The sequence below is a fragment of the Lithobates pipiens genome, unplaced genomic scaffold (assembly GCF_037356315.1).
Source record: "Lithobates pipiens isolate NorthernLeopardFrog02 unplaced genomic scaffold, aLitPip1_a1.2 Scaffold_18, whole genome shotgun sequence".
Classification (NCBI taxonomy): domain Eukaryota; kingdom Metazoa; phylum Chordata; class Amphibia; order Anura; family Ranidae; genus Lithobates; species Lithobates pipiens.
Genome location: NW_027507758.1, coordinates 470,732,473 through 470,749,204, shown reverse-complemented (window position 1 = coordinate 470,749,204; position 16,732 = coordinate 470,732,473).

Below are 16,732 nucleotides of genomic sequence, written 5' to 3'. Positions count from 1 at the left end.
TCTGACCCCTTCCCGATTAGAAATGGCACAAGACAGGGCTGCCCCTTATCCCCCATGTTATTTGCTCTCTCCCTAGAGCCCTTCCTAGCGACTATTAGACTTAACCAGGATATACAGGGTATACAGATCGGGATGACACAACACAAGATCTCCGCATATGCGGACGATCTCCTCTTCTCTCTGACAAATCCGGCGATATCTCTCCCTAATCTACTTAAACAATTTGAGCTCTTTAGGCGTCTATCCCACTTGAAGATTAACTTCCTGAAGTCGGAAGCAATGGGTATAGCCATCCCGTCTAACACAATACAAACGCTCCGAGCAAACTTCCGCTTTAAGTGGACATCAACAGCGTTGACCTATTTGGGCACAAAAATATCACCTGAACTATCCCACATATACGAATTAAATTTCCCACCTTTACTTACGGAAACTAAGATTTTATTGAGTAAATGGCAAACAAACTTGTACTCCTGGTTTGGGAGGTGCAACTTGTTAAAGATGTGCATCCTTCCGAAATATCTCTATTTATTCCAGGCGCTGCCGGTCAACATACCGATGGAGTTCCTTCAACGGGTCCAAGCACTGTTTATGCGCTTTGTCTGGGCCGGTAAGAAGGCCCGTATTCCGCGATCGCTGCTAACGTTATCAAAACAATACGGAGGGCTCGCGATCCCAGATGTGAAGAGATACTACCTGGCAGTACATCTGGGTAGAGTCATTGACTGGCAGCGCCATAGCACTCTAAAACTGTGGGCACAGATCGAGCAGGAGCAATCCCCTATCCCTCTGAATAGGGCACTATGGTGCTGGGAAGATTTGCCGCATTCCTTAAAATTACACCCTTTAATAGGGAACTCACTAAGAAAATGTAGGCAGGCAGTGCTGAATGTACATCAGACGTCCACGACCTCACCCCTAACGCCAATTCTAGGCAACCCTAAATTTCCCCCGGGCATTGCGCCCATAAACTTCCGGGCCCTATGGGAGTCTGATATTGTCATCGCATCCAATTTTGCTGTAGGACAAAGATGCCCAACCATTACAGAACTGACAGACTCAGAAGGTCCCTTCCGCATGTCATTCTGGCCGGCAGCACAACTGCATCACTTTCTCCACTCCTTACATGGGCCACATCAATATTGCAGACCCCTCAATACATTTGAGAACTTTTGCTCGGGTAGGGAGCCAATGTCTCGCACCCTCTCTGAGGCATATACCCTTCTCAATACCCCCCCTGTCCTCCCTGAACTGATATGCATAAAGAAATGGGGCGAAGATCTCCACCTTGACTTTGATACAGAACAGACGCAAAAGACTCCTACAGCTGCTTCGGATTCCACGGTCTGCAACCAATCAGGCACTCATGCGACTCTGCACTCCTGCGCTCCCTGTCTGCTCTACCGGTGGCCTCAAGTCAGAGGTGTAAGAGAGGCCATCCTCTGCATATCAGGCTCTACCGTCAGGTACGTGACATCATCTCTTGTCTCAAACAGAGATATCGGTGGTCCCCTTGGTAGAGCAAGGATAAGGTTTTTTTCAAACTTTTTTTATGGTTCCAAAACCCATTTTGGATCTAAACCGGGTTTGAATATCCATTCTTTTCACATGGAGTCAATCCAATCAGTCGTCTCCGTCCTATAAGGGGGAGAACTTCTGGCATCAATCGATGTCAAGAATGCTTTTTTCTATGTGCCATTTTTTACCCGCTTACCAGAAATTTACGCTTCAAGGTAGAAAATCTTCATTTTCAGTTTGTAGCTCTGCTTTTCGGTCTAGCTACTCCACCTCAAGTGTTTACAAAGGTCCAGGCTCCTCCTTTAGCCAGTGTAATGGCTCAAGGTATATCAATACTAGCCTATTTAGGCCTTCTCTTCATAGATCAATTTGGTAGCCTGCTTAATCCAAACTTTGGTCACCGCAGTTAGCTACCTGGAATACCTAGGTTGGATTCTCAGACTAGAGAAATACTCCTAAAGCCCCGTACACACGACCGGACTTTTCAACATCCAAAGTCTGACGGAATGATTCCGGCAGACTATTCAATCGTGTGTGGGCTGCAACGGACTTTTGATTCGCAAAAGTCTGACAGACTTTAGAAATGAAACATGCTTCAAATTTTTCGGCCAGAACTCTGCCGGACCCAGTTCCTACCGAGAAATTCGCTCATGTGTATGCTATTCCGACGGACTAAAACCGACGCTAGTGCAGCTATTGGCTACTGGCTATGAACTTCCTTATTCGAGTCGAGTCGTACGTCATCATGTTCGAATCCGTCGGAGTTTGGTGTGATTGTGTGTGGCCAAGTCCGCTCATTCGGAAAGTCTGTCAGAATTCTGCCAGAACTCCGTCAGAACTCCTTCGAAAGTCTGTCGGACTTAATCCCTCGAAAAGTCTGATCGTGTGTACGCGGCATTAAATCCATCAAGGAGATTGCAGTACTTGTAACTGATCATTGATACAGCTCAGAAGAGGATGTTTTTTTCCCCAGGAAAGAATCAGTTCCAGAAGGGAACTGATTAAATTACTCAAGTCATAGAAGAATCCTTCTATTCGGCTTTGCATGAATTTGTTGGGAAAGATGGTGGCTTCTTTTGAGGCCGTTCCTTATGCTCAGTTTCATTTAAGACTGCTGCAAAACAGTATCTTGTCAACTGGGAATAAGAAGGCCCAAGCTCTGGGCTTCCTAATGCGTTTATCCCCCAATGTGCGTCAAGAGCCCCAATTGGTGGTTGATATCCAAGAATCTTCAAAAAGAGGAATCCTTTCTACCAGTTAACTGGAAGGTGGTAACAACAGACGCCAGCCTTCTGGGCTGAGGAGCAGTCCTGAAAGAAGCATCTGTCCTAAGAAAATGGTCCAAATCAGTGATGACCTTGTCCATCAATATTGTAAAGATTCGGGCAGTGTGCCTGGTCCTAGAGGCCTGGACGCTCAAACTACAGAATTGTCCTATTAGGATCCAATCTGACAGTGCCATAGCTGTGGCTTTTATCATTCACCAAGGGGGCATGAGAAGTCGTGCAGCCCAGAAAGAGGTGAATCATATTCTATCTTGGCAGAAAACAACATTCCTTGCCTATTTTCAATTTTCTAGGAATAGGAATTGACAGGCGGACTACTTGAAGCCGCTAATAATTGTTCCTGGGAGAATGGTCCTTTCACCCCAACATGTTTCCGTTGATACACCAGAAGATGGGGAGTTCCGGATGTGGAACTTTGTGTCAAGGACAAGGGATCCGTTGGCATACGAAATGTATGCCTTGATTATTTCTGTGGGATCAGTTTTTTACTGATCTATGCGTTCCCTCCTGTTCTGCTTCAGCGCCTTCTTCACAGGATCACACAAGAAGGGAAGGAGGTGATTCTTGTGGCCCCTGTGTGGCCCAGGAGATCTTGGTTTGCAGAGATCGTAAAGATGGCAGTGGGGGACCCTTGGACCCTACCACTATGGCCAGACCTTCTCTCGCGAGGTCCGGAATGCCATCCTACCTTACAAATGCTAAATTTGGCTTTTGGGACCCACATTCTGAAAGATAGTGGGCGATTAGCCTCAGTAGTTATACTTTGGTAAATGCTAGGAAGCCGGCCTCCAGAGTCAAGAATCTGGAAGTCATATGTCTCCTGGTGTAGATCCAGGGGTTGCCACCCCAGGAAAATATGTCATAGGTAGGATCCTTGAATTCCTACAGATGGGATTAGAATTGAAGCTGGCCTTGAGTACTATCGATGGCCAGATATCAGCCTTATTGGTCCTTCTTTTCATCAACCACTTGCTTCTCCCTCTCTTTGGTTCGTAACTTTATTCAAGGGGTAACGCAGATTAATCCTCCAGTTTGGTCACCCCTGAACCTTGGGACTTAATTTTAGTCCTGTCGGCTTATAGAAGCAGTCTTTTTTTTCAGAGCCAGTACGAGATATTCCCTTTTTTTTTGATTGCCATATCTTCTGCAAGAAGAGTATCGGTGTTGGCTGCTCTTTCTTTTAAAGTGGTTGTAAACCCTTACAAACCACTTTGACCTACAGGTAAGCCTAGATTAAGGCTTACCTGTAGGTCCAAGAAATATCTCCTAAACCTATACGGTTTAGGAGATATTTGCCCGAAGACAGGCACCGCTGTCTACGGCACATGCGCCGTAGACAGCGGTGCGCAGGCGCACTGAGCGCGGCATTTCCAACAACGGAGCTGCCGCGCGTGTCGGCTCCCGTGCACATGCGCGGGAGTGACATCATCGCGGCTCCGCCGAATGACAGTGGCGGAGCTGCGAGACCCCACCGAAAAGATGGATGCGCCAGACTACAGGGGACAGCGGTGACATCGCTGGCTCCTGTGTCAGGTAAGTGACACATAATGGGCTACTATGCTTTGCCTTTGCAGGTAATGAAAGAGGAAGTAAACCCATCAGGGTTTACTTCCTCTTTAAGGAGCCGTATTGGTTGTTCATAAGGATGAGGCTGTATTGCGGCCTCATCCTGAATTCATACTGAAGGTAGTATCAGGTTTTAATTTAAACCAGGATATTGTCCTGCCTTCCTTTTTTTACAGAACTACATTTTCTTGATGTGGTGAGAGTGGTCAGAGTCTATTGAAAGTGACCGCTCAGATTCGTAAACAAAGGTTTTGTGTGTGTTGCCAGATGGTCCTAAAAGAGGACAGGCAGCATCAAAATCTACAGTTCCTAAATGGATTTGCCAAGTGATTGTTCAAACTTATGATTTTAAGAGGAAAGTTCCTCCTTTTCACATTAAAAAGCACTCCACCAGGGCTTTAGTGCTTCTTGGGCAGTGCATCACCAAGCCTCCATGGCTTATATCTGCAAGACCGCAACTTGGTCTTCAGTCCATACATTTACCAGATTCTATCAAATAGATGTAAAAGCCATGAGGATATCGCCTTTGGGCGCAGTGTACTGCAGGTTGCAGTATGAGTCCTTTAGTCTCTTGGTGCTCTACTTTTGTTGTCTATCCCTCCTTTCATTTATCATGAGCCAGAAGAGCTTGTGCTTAAGTTGGTCAAATGGAATGGCAGCTGACCTCCAATTTCTGGCTATAGTAACTCTGGCAGAGATAAATATGTGATATAATATAAAAAGTGAGAAGCCTTTTTTTGAGGCTGCATCAACTTTAAGCCCCAACAGGGCATGTTTAGGAGATTTAATGAGGTTGATTTGGGTAAGGGTAAAAATAAAGTTGTAAACCTTTATCCAAAATCATTGCACCTTGGGGCATTGCCACCATATATGGTTTATATCGTTCCATCTTGCCCACAACCTCAAAAGCACTTTGGAGAAGCTCCTGGGACATATGTAGCCAACCTGGTTGTCACCATGTACCATCTTTAAAGGACCTTATAGTTTGCCTCTATAATAGAGGTGTTAATAAGTGATTTGGAAGCTGCTTGGGCAATCGATTGCCATTCCTCTAATTCAAGGTTTTCTTGGAAGTCTTGCTCCCACTTGACCATGTAAGCTTGTTGGACTGAGGTATGTGTTAAAGTGGTTGTAAACCCTCCCCTATAACTTTGTCCCATGTGAATCAGCATAAAAAACCCTAATGAACACTGCTTGTAGATATCTCCTTACTTGCTTAGTATTGTTGTAATCCTTTTTGTTCTTTCGAGTGATGTCACTGAGCATGCCCAGATCTTCCCTGATTTACGGCACACTCTCTATGTCTCATCTATCTGTTATCAGGACTTCCTACGGCACAGCACTGAACTCAAAGCAGGCTGCTAATCACTCAGAGATTCCTTCTAAACACCATGTGACCATGTGACCTCACATACAGTGTAAACCAGGAAATGGGACAGCAGTACTGCAGTCTTATCAGCTGAAGCTGATAGGACTCATACAGGCAAACACTAGGTAATCAGCACAAGTAAATACTATGAAATAAACAAGTCAGCTATGAACAGAAAAGCAGGGTTGCCATAGAAACAGATTGAGAAGGAGGCTTGGTTAACAATACAGGAAGTGCTCAATGTAAGGGCGGAAATACACTCCACTGTGGACTCAGAGAACAATACTTAAGATGGCGCTGCCTAACCCCTGGAAACAAGTTTTTTAAAGTTTCTTTAAACAGTAATATGCAGTTTGGGCTGGATTACTGTGGCTATAGTTTGACAATTACTTATTATAATGGACTAAATGAAAAGAAGCATCAGAGTGGGAGAGTTTACTTCCTCTTTAAGATAGTATACAATTCAGAAATATGACAGATATTCCATGGATGACAGATCACTATTACATCAGATCACTATTACGAGATAAAGTGTTTAGGTAGTGTTTCAGTTGATTAACCCAGTATTGTTCAGATTCCTGCATCTGGTATTTATCTATTAGGGTCTGTTTAGTTAACATGCCGTTATGATCACAAATGTCTGCAATGTGCAGGAGACATTTATTGGTCCACCTGTTACGTACCTGCCAGGTGAGCCTGACGTGCAGTGGGAAGGCTGTTTCGTACAACCCCAGCTCAAGGGCCACCGGTGTTGCAACAGTGGCCACAAGAGCCTGGCGGTGTATGGGTGCCTGGTTCGTCTTTGGTCCTGTCAGTTCAGCTGGTGCAGCAGGAAACAGGAAGCAGGCTGGTAAGCTGGGGAGACAATGAATACATAGTCAGAAAAGCCAGGTTTGGTAACAGATGATCAGATGTAGATATAGACGACAGGCAGAGAATGGTCATGATACAGGCAAAGTTCGGCAACAGGATATCAAGCAGTGTAGAGCTGAGCATGGTTACAAGGCAGGCCAGGGTCAGGATAACAGAGATCAATCGTAGTCAAACAAGCCGGGTCAAATGCAAGAAAAAGATCGGATCACAGGAACAGGAAGTCACAGGAACAGGTATGAGCTGTAGATCAGACAGCAAAGACACAGTGCTGCTGAGGTGTTTAAATAAGGCAGCCTGTTGCCAATCACAGAAATTAGTCTGCACTATTTTAACCCCTAGGTGGCAGATCCATGACACAACCATTTGAAGTTATGAGGGGTGAGGCCTGGGTGAAAATCTTTGTTTTGTAACAAAGGGGCTAATGGGCCATGCAGGGACTTGAACGAATGGGGTTTAGATAGTCTATCCCAAATATTAAACAATAGGGAGAGGGAGGGGCATAAAAGCATAGGTCGGTCCCGAGCCGGTATCCACATACTAAGGATATCAATTTGGACGGGCATCAATGTGATTCTATATGCATCCACAATGAGTGAGGCTGAAAGGAGTGAAACCAGATAAGCAGGGACAGTTGAGCGGCGTAGAAATATTTGAACAAATCAGGGACCACCCTTCATTTTTGGGGTATATAGTGTGCGTCTGTTCACCCTGGGACTCTTGTGACCCCAGAGAAACTGAAAAAGCTTTCCTTGAATAATAAATCGGTTCTGACCAGAGCGATAGGCAAAGAGTGTAGTCTGCTGAACCATGATGGAGGATGGATATGCCAGTTAGTCAAGTCTGCCGTTAAGCGCTTGTAGAGTGCAGGATAGTTTTGGGAATACAGGGTATGCATGGAGGGAGTTAGATATATTCCTAGATAGGGGAGGGCTACGGGTTCCCAAACAAACTTACAATGCGATCCGGTAGGGAGATGTTTAATGCTCTGGATATTTCCTGGTTAATTGAGAGGCCAGAGATCCTTGAGAAGAGCCGTAATATGCTATAGAGATTTGGAGGCATGGAGACCATCAGCAGGATATCATCTGCAAAAAATGCGGATTTATGTTCCCTCTCCCCACATTCTATCCCCTTTATATCTGAGCACTCGTGGATTTTGATGGCTAATGGTTCTATAGCCAGTACAAACAATAAAGGTGACAGTGGGCAGCCATGGAGAGTCCCCCATTGCATTGGAAAGAGTTTGGACGAATAGCCATTAATCATTAAAGACGCTGTAGGGGAACTGTACTGGGCTTTTAGAGTCGACAAAAACTGCGGACCAAATCTATATCTTGATAAGACATAGAAGAGGTAGTCCCATGATAGGGAATCGAAGGCCTTCTGAATATCTAAAGATAGCAACATGCCTTGTCTAGGCCTCTTCCCATCCCAATCTGAACTGACAGTTGAAATAATGTCTATTATTCTCCTGGTTTAGTCAGACGCCTGGTGGCCAGGAATGAATCGCACTTGATTGGGGTGTATGTAACGTGCGAGAAAATATTTTGGACATTATTTTCGAATCTGCATTTATCAGGGCTATTGGGCAGTAATTAGAGCAATCTCCATGGTCTTTCTGTATGACATGTATATACTCCGTGCTTTCATGGGCTGGGAGGGATGAGGATTTCTTGATATTTCAGATAGCATTGACCCAAAAAGCCATCTGGGCCCAGAGCCTTAAATGGGTGTAGGGATTTAATATGGATGTTTTGAAAAAAATTGTCTGCCCTATCTATGAAGTATTGGACCTGTTGGCGATATAATATCAAGAAAAAAAGTCTTGGAGTTCTTGTATTATCAATTGGGGTTCTGGGTCGGTTGTCCATTGCGCAATTTAAATTTGGGTAAAGCCGGAGAGTATTTCCGGGGTACTAGTTTCCTGGCTAGCAGGGTAGTGGATTTATCACCCATAGTGTAGTATTTATGCTTTGACCAATGAATGGATTTTTCTGCCTGGGTGGTAGGAGTCAAATTTACAGCCAATCTAGCTAAGGAGTCAATTTTGTGTCTGATATAAATTAACAGAGCCTTTTCTGTCCACCTAGGAGATTTTGTAACTCTATTTCCTGCTGTTTGATGGTGCTGTCACGAATATGTTTAGATCTAGCAACCAGCTGGATAAGCTTCCTCCGTATTGAAGCCTTATGAGCAGCCCAGTTTATGGCTGGAGACGTCTCTGATGATAAATTGTCCCAAAAAATTCCCATAATTCTGTTTCTATTTCTGAGTACAAGATGGGATCATTTAGATTGGATGCGTTTAGGCGCCATAGAGAAGGAGAAGGCTTTGTCCATATATTTGAGAGTGATACTTTAACGAGGGAGTGATCCGACCATGGAACAGTCAAGATCTTTGTCGATATCATATATAGTAATAACGCTATGTGAGGGAATATGTGGTCTATGCATGAATACGTTCCATGCACGTGGGAGAAATTAGTATAGTCCCTGGCAGAGGGATTGTCTTCCCGCCAGGCATCAACCAGACCATAAAGATGTAGCAGTTGAGCTATCTTGTTGCTATTATTGGGTACTTGTTTGAGGACTGCTCTAACCTGATCAGATCTGTCTAAGGTACGGTCCAGCAGGATATCACTATCTCCCCCCATAATCACCTTGGACCTTAGGCATAAGGACCTTGAGCATGGTGGTAAAGAATTCCACCTGTCCCAAATTAGAGGCATAGTAGGAGGGATACTAGCTGATCATGAATACGGCCAACCACCATGATATTTCTCCCAATTTTATCCTTCACTAAGGTGATGGGGGTAAAGGGAGTCCGTCTCAAAAAGCATATAGCCACCCCTCTTATTTTCGCTGCCTGATGAAAGGTGGTATTTGGCGCTAAGATACCTGGGGGCCGAGTTTTTGGAAAAATGTGTCTCCTGTATTAACAGGATATCAATTTTCTACTTGTAATAATATTGGAAGGCCATGTTCCTCTTGGTTGGGGAATTAAATCCATGTATATTATGGGTGACAATAGATTAAGAGTTCTGTTTGTTATATTTTAACAATAGCATGATGTGGGTAGATTTGTCAGTCACAGAACAACAATCTACATGTAATATCCCACCCCCATTGTGTTTTTAGTTAGTGGGCATAGAGGAGGGAGGGGGTGGGCTGTCATTTACCACTGTGTATTCACCCACATGTGTGCCTCTATAGTCACATGAGCTGCTCACATGTGATAGGTGGGAAATACTCAGCATAGAAAGTCACTGAAAATTGAGCGTGTGCAGAATTGCCACCACAGCTCTGCAAAATCCCTAGCTGCATTGGGGACTTGGACAGAAGGGGGAGGGGGATATAGAGAACAGCAGGATCAACCAGGAATTTTACAGAATACAGAGAACTAATCTCATAGTGACTGAGTGAGTATGAACAGCATGTAATATACAATTTAGACTTTAGTAGTCTTTTTACATTTGGGTTTAAAAAAATAATTATTTTTTATAAATGATCTTCATACAAAGCTTTGGTTTTCCATTTATGACAAAAGTTCTTATTTTGTCAAATAGTCAAAAGGGGGTCAATGCAGAATACATGGAAAAACGCACTACAATATTATATTTTGCCCATTCATTGTAAACTTGGTTGATGACAGCAGCAGTTTGTGTTCTTGTACAAATGCATTTTTCCTGGCTTTTAATAGCTTGCTATGCCCATGTGCTTTGTTTAAAGAGGTCATGGAATTTATTTAGTAAAGTATCTGATAAAGTGAACTGTTTTAAGGAGTGTAGGGGAGTGCGTCTCACAATATGCCAAGATGAGAACGGGCTTAAAATTACATTCACCCAATAAGAACCTTTTCAGACAGGTTAACTATTAGAATAAACAATTGACATGGAAAATTTTTATTCTCTTTGAGTCTGTTCACCTGCATACAAAATCCTGGTATTACTTAAAAGATTACAAAACCAAACCAATTATTATGTCAATGACCTTGAACAACTTATAAAAAGATCTTTAATGCCAAGAAGGCATGGCTGGTATATACATCTTCATAAATAATTCATTTTCTCTAATCATATAGTTGTCTTTCATGGGTCATGGAAATCAGCCAAAATACTTTCCTGACATTGAAAATGAAGTGTGATTGTTGACTTATCCCTCCGTTGAAGATATAGTAGCTAAACAGTCATGTGCTTAACTGTACTATGGGTCTTCATTTCTCCAAAGTCACCTTGATTTACTGTAAAGGAATCAAAGGCTGTGAAATGAGAAAGGCATATGAACTGTTATTTCTGTATTTAAACCAATGTGTACCTTAGGTATAATAAATACACCCTACAAAACCTAATCTAAAGTACGTAGGGTGTTCCTCATATGTCTTGGTCTTCCAAAAGCTGGCAAGCACTGTTTGCCGGGGTTAATTGATAAACACATTGTAACAATATTAGGGTCCTTCCACACGGGCAAGCCTGTCAGACCCGCCTGTCAGTTTTTCAGGCGGACCTAATCGGAAGGTCCATGCATTCCTACGGACAGGCAGGTATAACCGGACTTGTACTCATTTACACCTGGCAACCTCCAGTTCCAATCCAGGCAGCTAAAAAAAAAAACAAAGGAGATCCATCCTCTTCCAGAAGGTGGATCATATTAGAGGGTAGTCAGGTGAAAATGGATAAGAGTCTGTTGACTCCTGCTGCCCATACAGCAAAGCGGGCTCTGTCTGTGTCCGCTCTGAAGAAACTAAGCGGACATGGATATGTCATCTGTCTACTCTGCACTCTGTGAACTGATACCCTGCTGATCTGAACAGAATTCAGCACATGTGAAAGGGGCCTTATTGTTCCAATACATTTAGGCTAGCTTTTTATGCACAGTTTAAAGGAATGCGTTTTCACTAACAAGAGCCTAAGTGACTTTAAAGTTGAACTACACACTCTCAATCAACATTAATGATTTCTAATCTTTAGGGTCCTTTCACACAGGCGGTCCACCCGGCAGACTCCACTTTGCTCAGCAGGGGATCGATCTGCTGATCCCCATTGAGCAGGCGGATGACAGGTCGATCTCCGCTCACTGTGCTGAGATGGGCCTGTCGGAGTCCCGCTCTCCTCTATGGGGAGAGCAAATGAAAATGGACCGCTTGTCTGTTTTGATCCGATCCGATCCTCCAGATGGATGGAAAATAGGGTCTCCATCTTGATCAATTTGGGTACAAACAACCTGCCCATACATAGTTCAAAGCTCCGCCAGTCCCTGCCGAACCAGCTGAGATTCGAACCATCTATGACCGAAAAGTCTTATTGTGCAGTTAAAATAGACCTTCACCCTAAAATAACTTTAGTTTTCATTTTGTTTTCACTTTGATTTTAATAACATTTTTATTACTTTTTTTAGTTAAAACGTCTGTGCTTTCTCCATACTTCTTGACTAGGTGAGAATGATGTTTGCGTTCCTCCTCCGATTCGGACAAGAAAACACATATTGCATATTGTGCCGGTGTTCCGTTAGGCGCCCTGTCAAATCTTGTAACGGAAGTGACGTTCCCTCGCGACCATCTTGGTACACCCCCAACTCAGCAGCAGTAATCCTACAGTCTTAAGTCACCCACCGAAATCATGCATTTCACACTTATTTCTACCAGTAAACTGAGCTTATATTGTGAAATATAGCATTTAGTCAACATCAAAACAGGGTCACGGACTTCTAAATGCTGTATTTCACAGTATAAGCTCAGTTTACTTTACTGTCAGATTAGAAAACGTTCGAGATCAGCAGGCTTGCCGCTGCTTTTAAAATTCATCATCAAAATAGTGTCATGGAGCTCTAAATACTGTATTTCACAATATAAGCTCAGGTTACTGGTAAAAATGAGTGTGAAATGTAAGACTTTGGTAGGTGTAAAAAGATGTCCGCTTGGTGACTGTAGGTTTAGTGTGACCGAGTGCGGGGGTGTACAAAAATGGCAGTGACGGAACGTCACTTCCGTTACGAAATCTGACGGGTCGCCTAATCTGATTGAACACTGGTAGTTGAAGATTGAAGCATTTTGTCACCTACAGTATATGAACTGTTTTCATATGGGAAGCACATACTGTATATGGACACTGCTAGTGGACATGGGTTCACATTAATATTTCAATGTTGTTGATTATGCATGTTTTTGTGTTATAGAGATTGATTTTGTTTTTTAAGCGCTGCACATTATATAGATAGAGCACTAACCCCCAAAAGAGCTGCTGGTTTTATTGGGCTTACCGTTACCTTCTTGACCTCGTCTCCGTCTAGGGTTTCCCATGGTAGATGGCCCAAAGAAACATGGAAAACGGACACTGAATCTTTCCTTGGGTTATTTATTTGAAATAGAAAATCTCAGTTTAGGGTAGAGGGTTAGAAAGAAGTTCAGGTACTTTGGACTGCAAAAATGGAAAGTCTCTTATAGAAGAAATCCAGAGAACCATTTCACAGCTGGATTTCATAACCCCCAGATAGACCTCCTCTCACTAGGCCTAGCAGCTGGTAGGGTGTTAAGTAAAGCAAAGTCTCTGCCACAGACGTGGGTGTAGAATACTTGAGCAAAGTCTCTGCCACAGACTTGGATGTAACTAAGGGACAGACAAATTTAAAGAGCTATTATACGGTACCCAGTATCTCTCAGCCAGTCCAGCGATACTGTATGAGTGTAGATCCATGAAGTGTCCTTCAACTGAGCCTCCAGGCTCCTTCAGAGAAGCCAGCCTTGCACACGGCCTTCTTCTGAAGAGTCCTCCCCTGGATGCTTCTCCAGTTGCTGGGCCTCTCTTTAGATGAGACGGCGCCGGACTACCTTTGAATCATTAGGCCCAGATATCCATTCAGGCCGGTCCCTGCAGTTGCTTTGCCTCGGCCTAGCCAGCCCCGAGACTCGGAAATGCATGGATCTGCACCCCAAGCCAGGAGGGCCATGGGGGCTGGTCAGGAGGAACAGAACCAAACAGACAGAGGATATCTTCTGGCACAGAACCCTGAAGCACGTGATGTCAGTAACTTAAATAGCACCTCCCAGAATGCACAGCAAGAGAACACTCCCACTGGGCTGGTTCCCGAAAGAAACATGGCATTCAACACACCCAGGTAAACTACATTCTCACACTTGCTGGCAGTGACAGCGAGACCTGTGGCCAAGGAGAACCCAGTGCAACCCAGCTGGACTGGCACTGAAACCATAATTTAATAAAATTAGCCCCAAAACCCAACTGTGGTTTCAAGAATATTAACTTTCAAAAACACATAGCGCATGCTCGTCAGGGGTCAGCGCTACACATAATTTTTTTTCTTCATTTGTTATCACAACAAATGTTTGCGTTTTTGGATTGTAACTGAGTGTGCTAATTTTTTACGTATATTTTGAATAAAATGACCTGTGTCCTGGACATTCGTCCCTAAACACATAGGGCCCAAAGGCCAAGTACCACAATGCACATTTATAGCCCAGGTCTGCAGCGCTCCCCAGCCACAGCAGCTGTCCTGTCTCCCTCACTGGCATCGGAGCAGGAGTGTCACCACAAGGAGAAGAGAGAGCCAGACAAAAATGGTGACAGCTTGTTCCTTCAACCATGGCCAGAGGACAGCCTGCCCACCTCCCAGGATATAGAGACGCCGACTGACTGCAGCCTAGGAAAGTAATGTCCATCCAGGGAAACGGTGTATAAAAGACTTGAATCAGTGTCTGTCATGCAATACCACCATAAGACTAAAATTTATATTTCTATATATACACACACACACACACACTATATTACCAAAAGTTTTGTAACACCTGCCTTTATACGCACATGAACTTTAATGGCATCTTAGTACATAAAAGTTCAACATAGTTGGCCCACCCTTTGCAGTTATAACAGTCTGTCCACAAGTGTAGCACCCTGATGTTCAGACAGGGCTGCTATTAAATTTAGTTGCTAGGCAATAGTTGCCTTGGCCTATTAGATCAATTGATTCCCCCCCCCCCCCCCAATTCTGGAATTGCTGCACCTCTCTCTTCTGTCACTAGGTGGCCTGGTAGCTGGTGACATTGGTTAAGACAAAGGCATAGCAAGGACAGATTATGAGGGGTATCTCAGTCAAGAGGCAGGGATTTTCTTATGTCCCTTGGTCTGCTGGGAGAGCCTATTTGGGTGGAGTCGGGTGATCGGGGTTCTGTGCCACCCGGATGGCTGCCTGGGCAGACGTGTGTCATATTCCCCCAGGTTGCTAGGCCAGAAACCCAGGGCCTTCCCCAGGGACATCTGGCTGCTAGGCTGTCTGAGGGCCTATCCCGAAGCAGGAAAAGCAGCGTAGGGTTGGGACTACAGGCTTGTAGTCCAACAAGAAGTAACAGTCTTGCCGGCTGGGGAACCAGTTGTGGTCGGAGGTAGAGGGGAAGCAGTCGCCACTAAAGGCCCATCCACCCTGTTACCAGAGACTACTCTGAGTAAGTTGAGGCCAGCACCAGAGCAGACTTCTCACCAGGCACGGACGGTAAAGAAGTGAGAAAACTTCAGCAAGCGCCAAGTTAGATACCCAGCATAGGTGACGCTTGTGGAGCATCAGTGAGTGCCAAGGCAGGGACTGTCTGCAAGGGTGAATCTTGAAGAGCATCTGAGTGTCAATCCAGGGACCCAGCAGGAAAGCGGGGGGGTGTGATGCTTGAGGAAGATACTGAGTGCTACCAGTGGAAGAGCTCAAGGGATCCAGTGGATCTGAAATCTAGTGAGAGACTGGGAGCTCGTTGAGTGAAGACCCACAATTAGTGATAGTAGGGTAAACTAAGAACTGTTCGTGTTGCAAAAAGTTGTCAATTGTTGTAACTACTACAAGCTTGTTTCCATAGGAGACAACGGTCCTACCTATACAGAAGTGGTGTCCGGCTGGAGGCCTTCGCCTGTAGAGCTGTCTACCTATAAAAAAAAAAAAAAAAAAAAAAATTCTCAGCGTCTGCAAATGAACCTTGCGTCTACTTATTGGTGGCCTGGCCCTAAACCTCTCTTCTAAAGTTATTTTTAACCACTTGCCGACTGCTGCACGAACATGTACGTCGAACAGAATGTCACGGACAGGCAAATGGGCGTACAGGTACGTCCCTTTAAAATTTGTCCCCATGTGGCACACGCGTGAGCGCTGCGAGTGCGAGTCCCCAGAATTTCCCCATTCTTCCTAGTGTCCCAAAATAGTGGAAAGTGTCCAATCTGTCCGCCATAATATCGTAGTGACGATCTAAAAACAAATAATAAATAAATCTCTGATCGCCATTACTGGGGGGGGGGGGGGAGCCACGACTATCCCCTATTTTTGTAGACACTATAACTTTCGATATATATATATTTTTGGGGGCATATTATAGCAAAAAGTAAAACAATGCTTTTTTTTTTCCTCAAAATTTTCATTTTTTGTTTATTTGGTATTTGGCCAGCCAAATGGTCCGGGGCTTAAGCGACGTTATATCTTTTTTGCATTCTAAGTGTCTGGCGCTCACCCTTTCATCTTGCATTACACCCACCATGCCTTTCAACCCACGCTACACAGAAGGATGTCAGTTGTCCCTAAATCTGGAGGTCACCATTAAGTCTTGAGGGGCCCGGGACTTTGCTACACAAGGTTTAGGGGTGGTGTATCTATGGGAATGTTTGCCCATTGTTCCAGAAGCGCATTTGTGAGGTCAGGCACTGATGTTGGACAAGAAGGCACGGCTTGCAGTATCTGCTCTAATTCATCTCAAGGGTATTCTATCAAGTTTAGGTCAGAACTCTGTGCAGGCCAATCAAGTTCCTCCACCCCAAACCTGCTCATCCATGTCTTTATGGACCTTGCTTTGTGCACTGGCGTGCAGTCATGTTGGAACAGGAAGGGGCCATCCCCAAACTGTTCCCACAATGTTGGGAGCATGACATTGTCCAAAATGTCTTGGTATGCTGACGCCTCAAGAGTTCCCTTCACTGAAACCAAGGGGCCAAGCCCAACCCCTGGAAAAAAAAAAAAAAAAAAAAAAAAAATTTAAACCCACACACCATAATCCCCCTCCACCAAATGATTTGGACCAGTGCACAAAGCAAGGTCTATAAAAAAAAAAAAAAAAAAAAACACATGGATGAGCAAGTTTGGGGCAG